The 21,804-nt window shown below is 47.9% G+C and overlaps 1 long non-coding RNA gene across 3 annotated transcripts in view; it reads right to left on the bottom strand.

The window, feature by feature from the left end:
- The window catches only part of LOC115090846, a 52,934-nt gene that overhangs the window by 28,871 nt on the left and 2,259 nt on the right, over positions 1-21,804 (bottom strand). The gene's annotated exons all lie outside the window — the stretch shown is intronic.

Below are 21,804 nucleotides of genomic sequence, written 5' to 3'. Positions count from 1 at the left end.
CCATGACTCCCTTCTCCAGTGCATGGACTCCCTTTCTGCAGATCTCCAGCCCTGGACTATTGGAAGACCCAACTCGGGGACCTTCTACATGGCAGTGCAGATCTCATTCCACCTGAGCACCGTGCCAGCCTTATTTTGTGTTAATTTAAATTTAAACAGCCTTCTCATTGACAGTTGGATGGAAATAGTCTTTTTTTTCTATTCCTCCTTTCTCCTTTTTCTTGCAGTTCAGTTGGAACCAGTGCTGGGATCCTGGCAGCATGAGCCTTCAATTACATAAGGATTTCCACCCTATATTAATAGACTCTTCCTCCCACTGCTGCTAGTCTGGTCATTGCAGAAATGGTCCTGAGGATGGGGGCCGTGCACCAGAATTCCCTCCAGAACCTATTGCAGAAGTGGACCCTTGGACCAAGGGGGAGTTGGCACAACCTGTAAGGAGGAGCCCTGCAGGTCCTCACCATCAGCAGGCGGAGCTGGCTGAAGCAGAAGCCCAACAGGAGCTTCACCAATACCAGCCCTCATTCTCCTTAGATTGAGTCCTCGGGTGCCAGGGCCAGTTGGACTTAGGCACGAGCCTCTGTGGAGGAGAAGATCTGTTGCGTAGAAGATGATGTGGGCCAGCATAGTAAGAGAAGACAGAGTCAGGACAAGCAGCGGTCTGGGCAGGCATCAGGCAATCAGAGTCAGATTCAGGCTATGGTCAGAGGCAGGCAGAGTACATTCAGGGTTGAGGTCCAGGCAGAGCACCAGGCCAGGCAGAGATCAGTCAACAGTGATAAGCAGGCAGGGGTCAGAGGCAGATGGAGGTCAAGCAGTGTCAAGTCCAAGCTGTGGTCAGAAGCCAGAAGTCCAAACCAAGGAGAAGGAACAATGAAGGACGAGGAGCCTCTGGAACAAGGAGGAACACTGGAAGGTGGATGAGGAGGACTGACCAAGAAGACAATGACTCAGGTTCAAGACTGGGCTGCATAGAGAGAGGAATATCGAGTAAGAAAAGGGAAGTGATTATTCCCTTGTACAGGTCCTTGGTGAGGCCTCACCTGGAGTACTGTGTTCAGTTCTGGAGACCGTATCTACAAAAAGACAAAGACAAGATGGAAGCGGTACAGAGAAGGGCGACCAGGAAGGTGGAGGATCTTCATCGCATGACGTACGAGGAGAGATTGAAGAATCTAAATATGTACACCCTGGAGGAAAGGAGGAGCAGAGGTGATATGATACAGACTTTCAGATACTTGAAAGGTTTTAATGATCCAAAGGCAACGACAAACCTTTACCATAAGAAAAAAATCAGCAGAACCAGGGGTCACGATTTGAAGCTCCAGGGAGGAAGATTCAGAACCAATGTCAGGAAGTATTTCTTCACGGAGAGGGTGGTGGATGCCTGGAATGCCCTTCCGGAGGAAGTGGTGAAGACCAGAACTGTGAAGGACTTCAAAGGGGCGTGGGATAAACACTGTGGATCCATAAAGTCAAGAGGCCGCCAATGAAGAGTGGGTGACTCGCCAGAATGATGGCTACTGCCTGGAGACAATACCCTTAGTCAATAAACATACACATGGTTACTGTGACTCCAACATCACTCTAAGATTCAACAGCATGAGGAAATGTGGAAAAAAGAATTTGCACTCACAATGACGGGAGTAGCTGGCTTGTTACGGCGGTTACTACCCCAAACCAAATATCCAGATTACTACCTCCACCTTCCTCTATTCCTGATGCCTTTCAACTAGCTTGATCACTCCATTCTTATACTTCACTTTCAATGCATATCCAGCATAGTTCTCTGCTTCAACAGCAGGGGAAAAGAAAAACTGTTACTTCACACATCCAGCAGAGCTCTCTGCTTAAACGGCAGGGGAGAAGAAAAAAGGGTTCGCACTCACAAAGCGGGGAGTAGCTGGCTTGTTACGGCGGTTACTACCCCAAACCAAATGTACCTGATACTTCACTCTCGACGCATATCCAGCATGGCTCTCTACTTCAACGGCATCGGAGAAAGACTGATACATCACGAATTTCCAGCATAGCTCTCTGCTTCAACGGCAGGGGAAAAGAAAAACTGATACTTCACGCATATCCAGCATAACTTCAACGGCAGGGGAGAAGAAAAAAGGATTCACACTCACAAAGCGGGGAGTAGCTGGCTTGTCACGGCGGTTACTACCCCAAACCAAATGTGCCTGATACTTCACTTTCGATGCATATCCAGCATAGCTCTCTGCTTCAACAGCAGGGGAGAAGATAAACAACCAATAAGGGCTGTATAACATAATCTGGGTAAAAACAAATAAGCATGGGTGTAGCTTGCTTATTGCGGCGGTTACTACTCCTACTACCTCTAACTAATCAAGCTAGATATTTCACTTGGATGCAGCTCCTCCACCGCTCTCTACATTAATGGCGGGGGTGGAAGAGAATTAGAACCAAGAGCTAAGAGAAACAGATAAGTATGGGAGAAGAAATGAGGGAAGCTTGCTGGGCAGACTGGATGGGCCATTTGGTCTTCTTCTGCCGTCATTTCTATGTTACTATGTTACTATGTTACTCAGAAGAATAGGAATACAGCAGGAACCAGGAACACACGTCGGGGTGAAGAACGCTGAAGCAAAGCACTACTCCGAAGAGGCGACCTATTGTCCAGGTGGGGAGTACAGGGGGAGAGAGCCTTAAATAGGGAGAGAGCCCTAATGTCATCAGCGGGCGCCACGGGCAGCTCTCGTTGCGGGCCCTTTAACATGCAGGAAGTCAGGCACGCATGCACGCCTAAGGCAGCCCAGTGTAGACGTTGCTCTCTCAACCACTAGTCCTCTCAGATGCGGCAGTTGGCCACACAGCCATTCGGAGGCCTGCCCTGGCATCAGAAGTGTCTGCTGAGGGCAAGGGGCTAGAGATAAGAGCGGCAGTCCGCCAAATGCAACAGTACCCCCTCCTCTACATCCCCCCCTGAGGATCTGGGCTTCTTGGGGTGTGAGATGTGGAATTCCCTCAGAAGGTTTTTGTCCAATATATTGGAGGTAGGCTCACATGAGTTCTCTTCCAGACCATATCCCTCCCAAGATATCAGGTACTCCCATCTCTTGGATCGACGTCACTTGATAGGTAACATCTTCTTCAGAGGATATCTCTTAAGGCTTGGGTAATTTCCTGGAGAGCCAAGTGAGGACTAGATCCTTGAGAAGGGAAATATGAAATACATTGTGGATTCCTAGGGAAGCTGGTAGGCGCAACTGGTAGTTGCTCAGCCCACCTGGCAGATGACTGGAAAGGGCCCGATGTATCAGGGTGCAAGTCTCATGGAAGACATCCGAAGCTGAATATGATGGGTGCTAAACCAGACCTTGTCCCCTGGTTTAAAATGTAGTGCAGGTCTACGGTGTGTGTCCGTGGTTCTTCTGGCTCTCTCTGCCACCTTCTGGAGCATCTCTTCAGTGTGGACTTAGAGTTCTTGGAGCTCCTAAGCTGTTAATTGAGCGGCCAGTGAGAGAACAGTCAAAGGAATTGGCAAAGGAGGAGATTGCTGCCTTCCATAAACAATTTGAAAGGGGGTTGATCCGGTAGCGCAGTCCTCTCAGATGTGGCAGTTGGCCGCGCAGCCATTCGGGGGCCTGCCGCGGCATTAGAAGCGTCTGCTGAGGGCATGGGGCTGGAGGTAAGAGCAACAGATTCGTGGACTGCTGAACACAATAGAACCCAGTATTATGGGCTCAAAATATGGCCATTAGACATTTCCCTTAATAATAACTCCACCCTACCTCACCTCCCCAGCCCGAACCAAACTTGGGGTGCAGAGGGCCCAACTTGGAGATCGAACTGGGGACCTTCTTTATTTCAGTGCAGAGCACTGACTGGGAATGGTCATTTTAGTTAAGTCCTACTATATTGTGTGAATGTGAGACCATCTTATTTTTTTATTAATCTCCAAGTTAATCAATGTGCTCTTTACAAACTATACATTTTGCCTTTTTCTGTCTAACATATATATACATACATAACACACACTTTTGTATATACAGTGTGTGTATATGATCCTTACTTTTGTTATCTAGATGGTTAGAGATGGGCTAGGAGAGAAATAAAAGCAGCCAGAGATTTGGGAGAATCGTTAGTGAGATGGACTAGGAGAGAAATAAAAGCAGCCAGAAATGAATAGGGTGGGCATTGGTCATCAAGGTAAGTCATTACAAAGAGTACACCAGCCAACACAAAGCTATCACTGTGCCTAGTGAAAACGACTACTTTCAAAACAAAATATGTGAGACCTCTGCCCCCTAGTGTTACCATGTGGTATTACTAAGTGAAAGAGTATGCAAGCAGAGCATCTTTAGACATCAAGCCTAACTCCTTAATTCCAGGACAAATATGCTCATTTTAATTAATTAGATAAAAGAGCATAAAATGCACACTACCATTGACCCTTTGTGCATCTGAATACAAGGATTATGACGAGGACCTGGCAATCTCATCTAATTTGGTTTAGATCATCAAATATCTGCTTTAACTAATCTGAGTAAATTTTGATTCAGAACTGATTCAAGTTATGATTTTAGAAAACTCAGGGAAAGATGATTTTTTTTAAATAAATGTCTTTATTGAATTTTAACAAAGAAAAAGAACAAAATATACAGTGACAAAATTTGACAGCTGACAACACTCCCAACTGAACCCTGAATATCCCCACCCTCCACCCCTCACACCCTGGAGCTGCAGAAAGTAATACATAGGAAATATCCCTGAGTAGGAACAGTGGTTTATCAACTATCAAATTTCACAGAAAATAGGATAATGCATAAGCGTTAGCAAGATAAATGTAAGACATTGATAAGACAGGCTAAGAGAGAATTTGAAAAGAAGTTGGCAAAACTCACAGTAAAAACTTTTTAAAATATATCCAAAGCAGAAAGCCTGTGAGGGAGTCAGTTGGACCGTTAGATGATCGAGGGGTTAAAGGGGCACTTAGAGAAAATAAGGCCATCGCAGAAAGATTAAACGATTTCTTTGCTTCAGTGTTGAAAGAAAAGAAATAGATGCCTGTAGTCTTAAAACAATCCTTTATTGCAGTGGAGACACAAGGGTAGCCCGACTCTGGCCGAGTTTCGCCGTTTCAAAACGGCTGCCTCAGGGGCTAAAAACATAAATAAAAAACTTTAAGAATAAGAATAAAATAAGAAATGGCATCATCAATAATTGTATAGTTATTTGAATCAATCAACCACATTTGAGTGAATCAGTCATTTAAAAGTTAAATAAAAAAGCCAAGGTGACATATAGAGGATAAATACACTAAAAAGATGGGTTTGTAACACACCAAGTGAATTTGTACATAGCCTCACGGTAGAATAAATTGCATAAAACAAAATCCAGAATATTAATAAAAACATCATCATTACCTTACGATAATCTTCTTGAATTCATTAGTTATATATCGACTAAGAATATAATGTATAATACATAATGTGATATTGTCATCTTTTTTCTGCACCATTACAGACGCAACATAAGAGATCATACAGCTCTTTATATGATCACATTATATTCTTAGTCGATATATAACTAATGAATTCAAGAAGATTATCGTAAGGTAATGATGATGTTTTTATTAATATTCTGGATTTTGTTTTTATGCAATTTATTCTACCGTGAGGCTATGTACAAATTCACTTGGTGTGTTACAAACCCATCTTTTTAGTGTATTTATCCTCTATATGTCACCTTGGCTTTTTTATTTAACTTTTAAATGACTGATTCACTCAAATGTGGTTGATTGATTCAAATAACTATACAATTATTGATGATGCCATTTCTTATTTTATTCTTATTCTTAAAGTTTTTTATTTATGTTTTTAGCCCCTGAGGCAGCCGTTTTGAAACGGCGAAACTCGGCCAGAGTCGGGCTACCCTTGTGTCTCCACTGCAATAAAGGATTGTTTTAAGACTACAGGCATCTATTTCTTTTCTTTCATCCTGACGGCTATTATAGATCGCCTTCCTTCGTGCTTTTTGCTTCAGTGTTTACTGAAGAGGATGTTAGGGAGGTACCAGTACCGGAGGGTTTCAGATGGACTGAACCAAATCATGGTAAACCTAGAAGATGTGGTAGGCCTGATTGATAAACTGAAGAGTGGGAAATCACCTGGACCGGATGATATACACCCCATGGTTCTGAAAGAACTAAAAAATGAAATTTCAGACCTATTAATAAAAATTAGTAACCTATCATTAAAATCATCCATTGTACCTGAAGACTGGCTAATGTAACCCCCAATATTTAAAAAGGGCTCCAGGGGTGATCCGGGAAACTACAGACTGGTTAGCCTGACTTCAGTGCCAGGAAAAATAGTGGAAAGTGTTCTAAATATCAAAATCACAGAACATATAGAAAGACAAGGTTTAATGGAACACAGTCAGCATGGCTTTACCCAAGGCAAGTCTTGGCTCACAAATCTGCTTCACTTTTTTTGAAGGAGTTAATAAACATGTAGATAAAGGTGAACCGGTAGATATAGTGTATTTGGATTTTCAGAAGACGTTTGACAAAGTTCCTCATGGGAGGCTTCTAGGAAAAATAAAAAGTCATGGGATAGGAGGTGATGGCCTTTTGTGAATTGCAAGCTGATTAAAAGACAGGAAACAGAGAGTAGGATTAAATGGACAATTTTCTCAGTGGAAGGGAGTGAGCAGTGGAGTGCCTCAGGGATCTGTATTAGGACCCGTACTTTTCAATATATTTATAAATGATCTGGAAAGAAATACGACGAGTGAGGTAATCAAATTTGCAGATGATACAAAATTGTTCAGAGTAGTTAAATCACAAGCAGATTGTGATAAATTGCAGGAAGACCTTGTGAGACTGGAAAATTGGGCATCAAAATAGCAGATGAAATTTAATGTGGATAAGTGCAAGGTGATGCATATAGGGAAAAATAACCCATGCTATAGTTACACAATGTTAGGTTCCATATTAGGTGCTACCACCCAAGAAAGAGATCTGGGCGTCATAATGGATAACACATTGAAATCGTTGGTTCAGTGTGCTGCGGCAGTCAAAAAAGCAAACAATGTTGGGAATTATTAGAAAGGGAATGGTGAATAAAACGGAAAATGTCATAATGCCTCTGTATCGCTCCATGGTGAGACCGTACCTTGAATACTGCGTACAATTCTGGTCGCCGCATCTCAAAAAAGATATAGTTGTGATGGAGAAGGTACAGAGAAGGGCGACCAAAATGATAAAGGGAATGGAACAGCTCCCCTATGAGGAAAGACTAAAGAGATTAGGACTTTTGGAGAAGAGACGGCTGAGGGGGGATATGATAGAGGTGTTTAAAATCATGAGAGGTCTAGAACAAGTAAATGTGAATCGGTTATTTACTCTTTCGGATAATTGAAAAACTAGGGGGCACTCCATGAAGTTAGCATGTGGCACATTTAAAACTAATTGGAGAAAGTTCTTTTTCACTCAACGCACAATTAAACTCTGGAATTTGTTGCCAGAGGATGTAGTTAGTGGTTAGTGCAGTTAGTGTAGCTGTGTTTAAAAAAAGAGAAGTCCATTACCTGCTATTAATTAAGTTGACTTAGAAAATAACCACTGCTATTATTTTATTTATTTAAAATTTTTTATATACAGACATTCATCCAGGATATCACATCGGTTTACAGTGTAACACAAACAAACGCCAGGCATGGCGCTTTACATTGAACAAATAAAACAAGTTAACAAATGAATAAATGAGGGTGTGAATAACAAGGGGAAATTTGCATTAAATAATCAACGAGGTTTGTAAATATATACATATGTACAAAAGGAAGACACTAAGAGATAAGCAATTTAGGAGTGCTAGGAGGAGAGGGGGGAGTGGCGAGCAGAGGGAAGGGAACGAGGTGAGGGGGGAGAAAAAGTGTATGAGGTGAGGGGAGGAGAAAAAGGTAGGAGAAGGGCGAAGTGAGGGGATAGAGGGCCAGAAGAGGGGGGCAGAGGAGAGGAATGGTGGGCAGAGGAGAGGAAGGGAGAAATTACGTGTATGCCTTGGCGAAGAGCCAGGTCTTGAGCTTCCGCTTGAACGATTTGAGGCATTCCTCTTGCCGTAGTTCAACTGGCATTGTGTTCCAAAAAATTACTAGCAATAGTAGCATTGGGATAGGCTTACTTTTTGGGTACTTGTTGGAAACAGGATGCTGGGCTTGATGGACCCAGTATGGCATATTCTTATGTTACTGGCAGGGCATATGTGTACTGCCTCTGCAAAGTGACTGGAAGTTGCTTAATAAACGGTTCCCAGATCCTGGGAAAGGCAGATTTCCTTCCCCGCAAAGGCGTGGTCCAGGACAGATTTTCCAAATTCAAAAGATCCAACATTTCTGTAAACAGAAGTCAAACAGTGGTGTATCACTCTGAATCCACTGCTACAAAATGCATTTCCGAGCAATGCAAGTCCCCTTGATTAGGCGTTTACAGGCAGAGGTACTATAGCCCACTTCATCTATAAAGATTCCCAAAACACAGATAGAGGCACTCACAGGAACTGTATTTCACAGCAATTTAGACAAATACTGCATCACAGATTCCCAGAAACTATAACTCGGGGAGCACTCCCAGAGCCCATGACTCAATGACGCATTAGCCCCAGAGCATTTGAGACACTGCAGAGAAGAAATAAGTTTCACCTGATATGCCCTATTAGGAGAAATAATTAACCTGTGAATCACCTGTAAATACTGTTCCCGCTATTATGCGCCCCACCCACGGTCATCCCGCGCTCGGGACCGCTCACCTTTGGAGTCACACAGCGGGTCTCGGTCCTATCTCCCTCGTGGCCCTCACGGGCCCAGCTAGGTCCTGGCGTTCCGCGGCAGCGGTCACTGGGCCTTCGGTCACATGCCAGGCCCTTCGCCGGGCCTTGGCGTCCCAGCAGCTAGCCACGCCCCTACGCATGCACGTGCGGACCAACCACCCTGATATGGGTTCTAGATCGGGGCCTAGTTCCGCGGCACACCCTGATTGAATGGATGTTAAAAGGAAGTTCCTGGCCTCACTTCCTTGCCTTGGCAATCGGGTCAGTTTGCTTCTGAGATTGCCCTTGCTCGTGTTCCTGCTTGCCTGTTCCTAGTCTCATTCCAGGATCCTTCTGTTCCAGTTTCGTTCATGCTCATACCTGCTTCCTTGCCCTACTTGTTCCTGTCTTAGTTGTTCGTCTTCCTGGTCTTACCTCAGACTGCCTTTCTGGTAAAGACCTCAGTTTGCTCCTGACCTGCCTGCCGCCTGCCTAAGACCTCAGCCTGTTCCTGACTCATCTGCCTGCCTGCCGCTTGCCCAAGACCTCTGCCTGTTCTTCGACCCTGCCTGACCTCTGGATCTTGACCCTTGCTTCGTTGACCATGCCTCGGACTGATTCTTGGACTTGACCTTGCTCGCCTGACCGTGCTTGATTCTGGCTCTGTCCCTAGCCTTGTCATCACCAACACTCTTCTGGTTCGCTTATCTCCAACCTGTTTCCAGCCTCGAACCCGATAGTGCTCTTCCAGTCCCTGTGGGCACGCCGGACTCAGACTCTCCTAGGAGACCCTGCGAGGCCCACCTAAGTCCCAGTGGCCTGGGTCCCGGGGGGACCGCGGGCTTCCAGTGGTGAAGATCTACACTGCCTCTGTCTTCTTCAGTGCTCCGTCCCCTGTGGTCAGTTCCCGTATTGCCTCAGGCCAGGGGTCCACCCCCGAGCGCAACACCCACAACCCAACCAATGGAATAGCTTTGTAGAAATCAGCAATTCCATATAGAAAATCATCATCATCAAGCTCCAATCCTAAGTCCAAATTCCATAACTCCGCTAGTACCAGAAACCTTTTGTAGGAGGTAATGCAATGCAGGAATTTATACAGACCTGCCAAGGATTGCTTCCTCCCCCGAAATAAAGACAGAAGTCTTTGAAATGGGCCCGAGGAGTAAGGGGCTTGACGAGACCCAAAATTTTTGGTAATAAAACTTGCAATTTGTAAATAGTGAAAAACTTGTCGGGGCTCAAAGCCAAATAACTCTTGGCATCGTGGGAAGGAATACATTCGCTGGCAGTGATAATCAATAAAGGCATGAAATGTGCTATGACCCACATTAGTTAACTACACAAAAATGTTACTATCCTTTCCGGGCAAGAACCATGGATTACCACATAATGGTAGCCATAGAGAGATCTTCCAAGAAAGCAACATCCTCCGCCTCACAGATTTCCAGCCAAATTGCATATATTTCACCAATACGTTATGGGATAAATATTTATTTATTTTTATTTATTTATTTATTTATTTTTAATTTTTATAGACCGAAGTTCTTGTAGGAACTACAAATCAATCCGGTTTACATACAACTTTTAAATGCCTAAAAAGAGTAGTGGGCTTTACATAGAACAGTTGAACAATAAAACAGGTAACAATAGAACTAACAATAATGCTAATAAATGATAAATAAATGAATAATAATAATAATGAATAATAATGATAATAATAATAATGAATAATAATGAACTAATAAATGAAAAGGAAGGTCCTTTGAACTCGCATGAAACAGGAACCATAAATCATAAGGAGCAGCAACACATTGCTTTACATGCACATCAGCAAAACTGTTATGACCGTCGGCCACGGCCACCCGTGGCAGGCTCAACTCACGTCATGTCATGCTTGGTTCGCTACCCCTGGTACTATCGCGGCAATGGCCAGCTGCTGCTGTCGCGTTCCTTCTGGCTTTCTGCACTCCTCATGGCGGTGGGGATGCTGCTGACCAGCATTCCGATCCTGAGTCTCCCTAGGCGCGCGCCATCTGTCCTCCCTTTAAAGGGCCAATGGTGGGAACTCCAGGCTCCTCCCCGGCTGATGACATCACTGTCCTGGAGTACTTAAGCTTCACCTCCAGCCACCACTAACCAACTTGGCAACCAGTTCCTTGGCTCCTTCTTGGTGCCAGTTCCTGTTCCACGGACCAGTTGTTCCTGCCTTCGGATCTCTGCGCTTCTCCTTCCGGGTTCCTGCCTCTACGCTTCCCACTCCGTGGATCCTGGCTCAGCGCTACTTCACCTGGACTTTCTCTCAGCACTTCCCGCTCCTCGGGGCCAGGCTCAGCGCCACTTCACCCGGACTTCTTCTCAGCGCCACATCATCTGGACACTCTGTCAACGCCAACCGCTCCACAGCCCCTGGCTCAGCTCTACTTCACCTGGACTTCCTCTCAGCACTTCCCGCTCCTCGGGGCCAGGCTCAGCACAACTCCACCTGGGCTCTCTTTCAGTGCTTCCCGCTCCACGGGCCCTGGTTCTGTGCTACCTCAACTGGACGCTCTCTAGCGCTTCCCGCTCCTCGGGGCCAGGCTCAGCGCAGTCTTAATTGTGAGTCCCTTCCACAGTGTTCTCTGCTCCTTGGGACCTCCACGGTACTCCTCCTTGTGGATTTCTACAGTGCCTGTTCTTTTCAGGATTGGACTCAGCGCAGTACTCCATCAGACTGTGTCTCGGTGCCCCGTTCCTTGGGGCTCTCCCCTGCGCTGCTACTTTCTGGACATCAGCTTCAGCGGATTTCCCGCTCTAGTCCTTACTCAGCATACTACAGCTCGTGTCTCTGCACCTGCACCTCCTCATCCCGAGGTCACTCTCCTGTAGTCCTGCTCTACTCCCTTCAGAGCTGCAGTGGCCTTGCACTCCCTGAGACTCTTTCTCCTCCTCCCTCCGAGAGTGCTCCTGTCTCGAACTGTGCCTAATCTCTCTGACACTCTCTGCACCCACTCGCCTACCCTTTCCGGGACCAGCCACACAGGGGTGCTCCTAAGTCCTGCCGGCCCCGGCAACCAAGGGCTCAACCTGCGGGGAACGAGGGTCAGTACAGGCGAAGTTCCAGCTTGCCTCACCTCCCGACGGTGGGGAACTTTGGGGTCCAAGCCTTCAGGTAGCAACAACCCCACCTCGGGCCAAGGGTCCACAATTCCTAACAAAAACAATGACAATCCAGAAGCCAATCTCCTAAAGCCCTCAAGGCACATGCCAAATTATAGTACTGTAAATTAGGAAAACCCTAGCCCCCTTCAGGAGAGGGCACAATCAGTTTGGCAAGAGACACCCTCACTTTACGCTCCCCCCCCCAGATAAACCTGGAGCAAACACGATAAAACCCCTTAAAGTCTAAGGGAGTGAGAATTAAAGGCATCATTTGTAACATATAGAATAGTTCAGGAAGAAGAGACATCTTAAATAACGCTATCCTGCCCATAAGAACATAAGATATGCCATATTGGGTTAGACCAAGGGTCCATCAAGCCCAGTATCCTGTTTCCAATAGTGATCAATCCAAGTCATAAGTACCTGGCAAGTACCCAAATATTAATTAAATCACAAGCTACTATTGATAATTAATTATCGTAATAGCAGTTTATGGATTTTTCCTCTAGGAACTTATCCAAATCTTTTTTAAACCCAGTTACACTAACTGCTGTAACCATATTCTCTGGCAATGAATTCCAGAGTTTAACTATGCGCTGAGTGAAAAATAATTTTCTTCTATTTGCTTCAAATGAGCTACTTGCTAGGGATGTGAATCGTTTTTGAACGATTAAAATTATCGTCAGAAAATTTAAAATCGTCCAAAATCGTTAGATACACGATACAATACAAATGCCCCCGATTTATCGTCAGGGGCATTTGTATTGTATCGTTAAATAGGGCGCGGGAAAACCAGCACACCAAAAAACCCTAAAACCCACCCGAACCTTTAAAACAAATCCCCCACCCTCCCGAACCCCCCCCCCAAATGTTTTAAATTACCTGGGGTCCAGTGGGGAGGGGGGTCCCGACGCGATCTCCTCCCGCTCTCTGGCCACCGCTGCGTTGAGAAATGGCGCCGGTGGCCCTTTGCCCTTATCATGTGACAGGGCAAAGGTAGCGCCAATTCCACCAAGATAATCCTAGCAAGCCAATGATCCTGGGGGAGGGGGCGTAAGAGGGGGGTGTACTGTTGGAAATCCCGGCTGTATGGAATTCTGAGAATTCCATACAACCATTGGCAAGTTTGCCCCAACAAGGCCTAGTTTCAAATTGCTTCTTCATCAGGGGAAGCCACTTAACTGCTGCACATCTCAGCGCTGCGAGCATTTTTAGTCATCAATGGATTTAAATAAAGAATGAAGGATTTAAGCTCAAGCTAAGTGACATTTAGAATAACATCTATTTAACACTTGTGGGGTTTTTGAATGTTCAACTGGTGAACTATTTTTACCTTTGCTCTGAACTTTTCACACTTTTTTTTACAGAAAAGCGTTTGGAATATATAAAAACAAAAAAACTTTTTTTGAGAAAAATAATAAAAGGATTATAGGGTGGACGGTGGTGTTCATGATTTAAAAAAGGAAAATTAGTTCTTACCTGTTAATTTTCGTTCCTGTAGTACCACGGATCAGTCCAGACAGTGGGTTGAGCCTCCTTTCCAGCAGGTGGAGACAGACTAAAACTTGCAGGATGCCCTATATCAGGACAGAGCCTATCCTCTCACCCTTCAGTATAACGTATGTCAAAGCATAAAACAATAAACCCAAGAATAGGATCAAGCAAGTAACCAAAAAGCTCAACGGAACAACCATAGATTAATGTAGAAGCATGGTATACCTATATGCTCTTGCATAAACTTGGTATAAAATAACCACCAAGGCTTCCAGTGTAAATGCTCAGTAATCTTGCACCAAGGAAAATATGAAAATCTGCAGACCTGCAAGAAAACAAGCTTCGAGAGGACAGAAGACAGACAGGGAAGGGTGTCTGGACTGATCCGTGGTACTACAGGAACGAAAATTAACAGGTAAGAACTAATTTTCCTTTCCTGTACGTACCCGGATCAGTCCAGACAGTGGGATGTACCAAAGCTTCCCTAAACTGGGTGGGACTGAGACAGTCCCGCTCAAAGCACTTGCCGCCCAAAGGAACCGAACACCGGAGCGTGTACATCCAGACGGTAGTGCCGAGCAAAAGTGTGCAGAGACGTCCAAGTGGCGGCCCTGCAAATCTCCTGCAGGGAGACAGATTGACTCTCCGCCCACGAAGTAGCCTGAGAACGCAGAGAATGGGCCTTCAGACCCTCAGGAAGCAGACGACCTTGACAAAGATACGCCGAGGAAATGGCTTCCTTCAACCACCGCGCAATCGTGGTCTTAGAAGCCTGCTTACCGCGGTTGGGACCACTCCAAAGGACGAAGAGATGGTCCGATACCCGGAAGTCATTGGTGACCTGGAGATAGCGAAGCAAGACTCATTTCACATCTAGCCGACGAAGGTCGCCGCCGTACCCACAATCTCCTCCGGAGAGAACGCTGGGAGTTCGACCGACTGGTTGACATGAAAAGTGGAGACAACCTTAGGCAAGAAGGAAGGAACCGTCCTGAGAGAAACCCCGGAATCGGAGAAACGCAAGAAGGGCTCTCGACAGGACAGCGCCTGGAGCTCGGAAATACGGCGAGCAGAGGAAATAGAGACCAGAAAGACAGTCTTTAGAGTAAGATCCTTGAGCATAGCATGACGAAGAGGCTCGAAGGGAGCCGCACAGAGAGCATGAAGGACCAGGTTGAGACTCCACGACGGACACGTGGCCCGAGAGGGGGGGCGGAGGTGTCTAACGCCCCTCAGGAAACGAATCACGTCAGGGTGAGCTGCTAAGGCATGACCGTCCACCCGACCCAGGAGAGAGCCGACCTGAACGCGTAGAGAACTGAAGGAGAGGCCCTTAGAGAGACCCTTCTGAAGAAAAGAAAGAATCAAAGGAATCGAGGGGGAGTGCGCAGGGACACCCGCCTCCGTACACGCGGACTCAAAAACTTTCCAGATGCGCACATAGGCCAGAGAAGTCGACTGCTTCCAGGCTCGCAGCAGGGTGGAGATGACCTTCTCCCTATAACCTTTGCGCCTCAGGCGACGCCGTTCAAAAGCCAGGCCGTAAGACAGAAGCGATTGGCCTGGTCGAAAAATACAGGCCTCTGCCGGAGGAGACGAGGGAGATGACCGAGGCGCAGGGGCCCGTCCACCGCTAGATTGATGAGATCCGCGAACCACGGCCTTCGCGGCCACTCGGGAGCGACGAGAATCACCGGTCCCCGGTGGAGCTCGATTCTCCTGAGAACTTTCTCCACCAGTGGCCACGGGGGAAACACGTACAGAAGGACGTCCGCTGGCCAAGGTAGAGCCAGAGCATCCACGCCCTCTGCGCCATGCTCCCTCCAGCGGCTGAAGAACCGATTGGCCTTGGCATTGCGCAGAGTCGCCATGAGGTCGAGGTGAGGAGGACCCCACCTGTCCACTATCAGAGCCTTAGCCGCGTCCGAGAGCTCCCACTCTCCTGGATCGAGCGACTGCCGGCTGAGGAAGTCAGCTTGAACATAGTCTTTTCCAGCGATGTGAGAAGCCGCAAGGCACTATAGGTGACGCTCCGCCCAAGCGAGGAGACGGCTGGCTTCTAAGGCTACCAGGGGACTGCAAGTGCCCCCTTGGCGATTGATGTAGGCGACTGTGGTGGAGATGTCGGACAGGACTCGTACCGCCTTGCCGCGGATCAGGGGAAGGAACTCCTGAAGGGCCAGGTGGACCGCCAAAGTTTCCAGTCGATTGATGTGCCAGCGCAACTGAGTCTGGGACAATGTCCCCTGGGTGGACTGAGAAAGGCAGACCGCACCCCAGCCCAACAGGCTGGCATCAGTGGTTACTATCGTCCACTGTGGAGCTTGAAGAGGCATCCCTTGCAGGAGATGAGGAAGAGACAGCCACCACTGTAATTCGTCGGTAGTAGACTCCAAGAACGGAAGGACTACGTGGAACTGCTCCGACACTGGTGGCCAACGAGACAGCAAAGCTTTCTGTAACGGACGCATATGAGCAAAGGCCCAGGGGACCAGATCGATGGTAGAAGCCATGGAGCCCAGGACTTGGGGATAATCCCAGGCTGTCGGGGAAGATAGCGCAATCAGATTCTGGACCTGATCGATCAGCTTGAGGGCTCGCGCCCGAGGTAAGAATATCTTGCCTACTCGGGTGTCGAAGTGTGCTCCCAGAAATTCCAACTCCTGGGAGGGCTGAAGCTTGCTCTTGGAAAAGTTCACTATCCACCCGAGAGAGGCAAGGAGCTCTAAGACGCGATCCACCGCCCGCCGGCAAGAGGTCTCCGACTTGGCCCTGATGAATCAATCGTCCAGATAGGGATGGACGAGAATCCCCTCCCGGCGCAAGGCCGCTGCCACTACTACCATGACCTTCGTGAAGGTGCGAGGAGCGGTCGCGAGGCCGAAGGGGAGAGCTCGAAACTGGAAGTCCTGGTTGAGAATGTGGAATCGGAGATACTTCTGGTAGTCGCGGTGGATGGGAATATGAAAATATGCTTCTGTGAGATCAAGGGAAGCAAGGAACTCTCCGGGACGGACCGCCGCAATGACCGCCCGTAGGGTTTCCATGCGGACGTGGGGGATCTTGAGGGCCCGATTGACCCTCTTGAGGTCCAGGATTGGGCGGAAGGACCCGTCCTTTTTTGGCACTGTGAAGTAAATAGAATACTGGCCGGCGCCAATTTCCCCCTTTGGGACTGGGACCACCGCCCCCAGATCCAGAAGCTTGGAGAGAGTCTGGACCACTGCGTCCCTCTTGGCCCGGCCGCAAGGGGAGAACAGAAAGAGATCTGGAAGTTCCCTGACGAGGTCGAAAGCGTACCCGTCTCTGATAATGTCGAGGACCCACTGGTCCGACGTGATTTTGACCCATTCCTTGAAAAACAGGGAGAGGCGTCCGCCGAGGTAAGGGACCGAGGAATGGGTCGGCTGAACTTCATTGCGTGGCAGGTTTAGCGGTGGTACGCACGGGCTGGCCCTCGCAAAAAGGCCGCCTGCCACGAAAGGACTGCAACCAGGCCTGCGCACGAGAAGACCCCCTCGCAGCACCGCCCCGCCCGCGAGAAGCGGAGCGACGCTGACCCCTGAAGCGAAAGTGAGAGGCCGCGAAGGACCGAGAAGACTTAAGGCGGTCCTCTGGAAGCTTATGGACCTTGTTGTCAGCCAAGGAGTCCATAAGCTTATCGAGGTCCTCGCCAAAGAGCATCTTACCTTTGAAGGGAAGCGTGCCCAGCCGGGTCTTCGAGGACTGATCAGCCGACCAGTGGCGTAGCCAAAGAAGCCTCCGGGCAGCCACTGCCAAAACCATCGCCTTCGCCTGCACACGGACCAAATCATAGAGGGTGTCTGACACGTAAGCGATTACCGCCCCCAGACGTTTGGCTTGTTCTGCCTCACCTGGCGGAAGCTCCCGGGCGCAGAGTAACTGTTGGACCCACTGGAGGCCCGCCCGCATCATGAGACTGCTACAGTAAGACGCCCGAACCCCGAGGGCTAGGACGTTAAAGATGCGCTTCAGGTGAGCCTCCAGCTTACGATCTTGTGAATCCTTCAAGGCTGTGGAACCTTCCACCGGGATCGTGGTGTGCTTGGCCACTGCAGAAACATAAGAATCCACTGATGGATATCGCAACAGCTCCAAGTCCTCTTCCGGGAGTGGATAGAGCTTATCCATCGCACGCCCCACCCAGAGCGCACCCTCAGGAGCCTCCCATTCCCGCAGGATAAGGAGCTTAAGCATGGGGTGGAAGGGAAAGGCCGAGGCCAGAGCCCGGAGCCCTCCCAAAACCGGGTTCATATCCTTAGGGAGTGAGGCCATGAGATTATCCACGGAGGGACTTTCCAGACCCAGCTCCTCCAAAACAAAAGGGAGGAGGGGCTCTAACTCCTCCTTACAAAAAAGACAAAGGGCTCTGGGGTCATCCCCCATCTGCCGAATCAGAGGAAGCAGCGGGGTCTGAGGACCCGGGAGACACTGGGGGGAGGGGGGCACCCCTGGGACCACCCGCACCCGAACTGGTCCCTGAAGCTCCGCGGCCGGTCCAGTGGTCAACGGCGCTGAACGAGGGATTTTTGGCGAAGGGGGGGCTTTCATCCAGCTCATGCAGGCTAGCTAGATAAGATTTGTGCATGAGGACGACGAAATCTGCGGAAAAAGGGACCCGGGGGGGGGGGGGGGGGCGAGGGAAGGTCAGGACCCCCCCTCCTGGGGACCCGCGGGGGCCAAATCAAAAAAATCCAGCCCCCCAGCCCCAGGGAGCACTGAAATCGGCCCCGATGAAAAACCCAAGATGGCAGCCGTTTCCGGGCTCTGCCGACCCGGGAAAGGCCTAGCCATGCCGGGAGGAGTGGAGCCCCGGGCTAAATTTGCTTGTCCTGCTGAGGAGGGACCTTCCCCACCCGGCAGGCAAGCAGTGCAGAGGCCCTGACGCGAAAAACGCGAAGAGGAGAGCCCACAAGAAAGACAGGCTGTCAGCCCGGACATAGCTAAACCTCGGCTGAAGAAAAAAAAGTTGAAAAAAAACTTGATTGACAGCCTGCACAGCAGGAGAGAGCAGGCGGGAAACCTGCTGCCTTCTGCTTCTCTGACTGCCGGTTCTAGCCCTACTCTGACCAGAAAAAAATAAAAAAGCTGGTCAACTGCTGCAAATAAGTTAGAGGTAGGTGAGTACCTGCAACTTATTGAAGTTTAACACCTTTTAACTCCTTTTTTTTTTTTTTTACTGAGCGCAGCAGCGGGTTCAAAACCCTCTCGGCAGCCAGAGGGGGAACGAGGCCCAGAGAGCGTCGGTCCCCACACCTAGAAGCGTCCACGGACTCAGGACTATGCAGGGAACCCCCTCCTGCAAAAGGGGACAAGCCCCCCTGAGCCGGGCAAGAGCTGGGAGACTAACGTCTCCCACACAAAAAACAGAAAGGCACTAAAGAAGGCAGAAATTTCCTTCAGAGATCCTTTTTTTTTTTTTTTTTTAAACAAGAACCAAAAGAAGTACTTGCTTGAGCCTAAAGAGAATAAAGAGGCTGACTAGCCTACAGCAGAGAATCGAAGTGGAGATGCTGCACCTGCTGGAGACAGACGAATACTGAAGGGTGAGAGGATAGGCTCTGTCCTGATATAGGGCATCCTGCAAGTTTTAGTCTGTCTCCACCTGCTGGAAAGGAGGCTCAACCCACTGTCTGGACTGATCCGGGTACGTACAGGAAACACAAGTAAGGCATACCGGGATGGTGCCCTGACATTTTATGAACATCACCCTGCACTCTTCAAAAAAAATTTTTTTTAATCCCTTTGGGGTGAAAAAAGTGTGTGTGAAAAGTTTGAAGTTTATTTTCAAATTATAGACCAGTGTTGGTGATTTTTTGAAAGAGATTAAGATGCAATAACATTCATAGGATAATATATTTAAAAGAATCATTGGATGTGGGTTGTTTAGTGTGATTGTGCTTACCCCCATTTTTTGTGGATTGGTAATGGTTGCATACAAATAGAAAGGCAGCAGTTTAAATGGAAATGCCAAATGTTGGATTCACAATTCTATTGCTCTAAACACGTCAATCATTCTAGCACCCAATGATCATCTCTACTCAGATGTATTTCTCAAATATAATCCCACTGGTTCAAGAATAGTTTTTAAAGCAAAACCATACGCTATTGTACTGAAGAAATGTCAATCCCACCTATGTCCAATCCACATCTCTTCTTGTTAGACATTTCAAAATAACCCGTTCCAAAATGATTCAAAATAATTGAAAAAATAATTTTATAAGAAAATATAGTCATTCTATATTAATGTTTAATCCCTATGGTTCAATGCAGTCTAGCTCAAAAATCCACCTCTGTTCTTGTTGCAAGAGATACTTTTCTCTATTGCCATCTTGTGGATGTAAATAAACAGTGAAAAATCTAAGTTGTTCAAAATTATTATTTTGATTAATGCAATGCATTACCATAGGCGCTTCCATCCTTTTGTTCTTATGACAACTCTGATGCTCCAGAATACGTGCCCATAGGCTCCTAATGGTTTTCCTTACGTATATCATATCACAAGGACAGATTGCCACATACACAACAAACTTAGAAGTACACGTAGTTGAAGATTTCAATGTATACAGTTTATTAGTTTTAGGATGTAAAAATTATTTAATTTCTAAAGTAACACTGCACACTGAGCAGTGTCTACCCTTATAATGTCCAGTTCTAACAATGTTTTGTGTATTTTGTTCTTGAAAAAAGGCAGGACACAATAACTCACACAAATTTTTATTTCTAGTATATGCAAATCGTATATCTGTGTTTTTAAACTGATCGCGTAACTGGAGAATTTGGAAATTATTCTTAATGATCTTTCTAATGTCTTTTGATCGACTGCTATATCTAGTGACACAGGTAAGGACCTGCTCTCCCACCTTACCTATATTCCTTGTGATTTTTGAAAGCAAATGGTCTCTAGGTGAAAATAATGTTCGTTTGTTTGCCTTTCTTACCACGTCAACTGGATAACCTCAAGAGAATTTCAGCTGACAAAGATTTTGATTGCTTCTTAAAATCCTGAATCGACGTGTTGCATCGGAGGTGGACCCTTAGGCAGAGGTGAGGTTGATGCAACCCGTAGGTAAGGACCTACGGGTCCCCACCGTCAGCAGGTGGAGTGGGCTGAAGCTAGAGGCCGCTGGATACCAGCCCTCATTCCCTTCGGGTTGAGGCTTTTGGTGCTGGGGTCGGCAGGACTTAGGTGGGCCTCAAGGTTAGTGAATAGCGAGAAGTGGTTCAGCCCAGAGACAGCAGCTGCTAGATGGCGTAATCCTACCCTGGACTGGATTCGGTACTGGAACTTAAACACCATAGGAACAAGTGACTGGAGGCGCTCAAGCAAAGGAAGGCCTAAGCCTTGTAAGTCCACATCCAGAGGATAGGCGAGAGGTGGCGTCACTGACAGGTTAGGATCAGAGCCGGCGGCAAGTGGAAGTCGTGGCAAGCAGCGTAGAACTCTGGACACAGAAAGGTCTGTAGCGTAGTCGATCAAGGCAGTGCTTAGGGCATGAAGAAGGCAGGCGTAGTCAATCAAAGCAATGGTCAGGGCACGGAGAAGGCAGGCGTAGTCAATTGTAGCTGAGGTCTGGGATTGGAGATGAACTGAAGAATAGTCAGGCATAGCGGAGGTCCGGGGTTGGAGATAGGCTGAAGAGTAGTCGAGCGTAGGAGAGGTCCGGGGTTGGAGATAGGCTGAAGAGTAGTCAAGCGTAGCAGAGGTCCGGGGTTGGGGATAGGCTGAAGAGTAGTCGAGCGTAGGAGAGGTCTGGGGTTGGAGATAGGCTGAAGAGTAGTCAAGCGTAGCAGAGGTCCAGGGCTGGAGATGAGCAGAAGAGTAGTAAAGCAAAGCCGAGTCAAAATCCAAAGAGTCAGTCCAACACATAGACGAGACAGGAGCAAGGGAAACAGGAACCGGGAACCACTGGAATCAGTAACACGAGTAGAGAGGATTCTCTATCAGCAACGAGTATGAGGAGTACGAGGAGACCTGTTGCAAAGGCAACGCTATGGAGCGAGGTCTGAGCTTTTATATGCTGAGGAGTCTGACGTCAGCATCCGGGGCCACAGTCAGGTTCCCACCGTGGGCCCTTTAAAAGAACTAGTGATGCTCGCGCGTGCCTAGGGAGGGGCATGATGCTGATGGTGGCATCTCTCCACAGGCCACACGGAGAGGCCCGACAAGCAAGGACATCTTGGCTGGCAATACTGGGGACCATGGCAGAGCCGGAGGCACTGGAGGCGACCCGAGGTCGGAGCTGGTGGCCCACCGCTGCCAGCGAAGGGGAACCAGGAGCTGGAGTCAGTATGAGAAGGTGCGAAGGCCGCGCCACAGGTCTGCCGTGGATAGCACGCGTAACACAATGTACAGATCCTATCGAGAAGT

This window comes from Rhinatrema bivittatum, chromosome 4, assembly GCF_901001135.1.
Source record: "Rhinatrema bivittatum chromosome 4, aRhiBiv1.1, whole genome shotgun sequence".
Taxonomy (NCBI): domain Eukaryota; kingdom Metazoa; phylum Chordata; class Amphibia; order Gymnophiona; family Rhinatrematidae; genus Rhinatrema; species Rhinatrema bivittatum.
The sequence above is the reverse complement of the archived record's forward strand: the minus strand, read 5'-3'. Positions and strand labels throughout refer to the sequence as shown.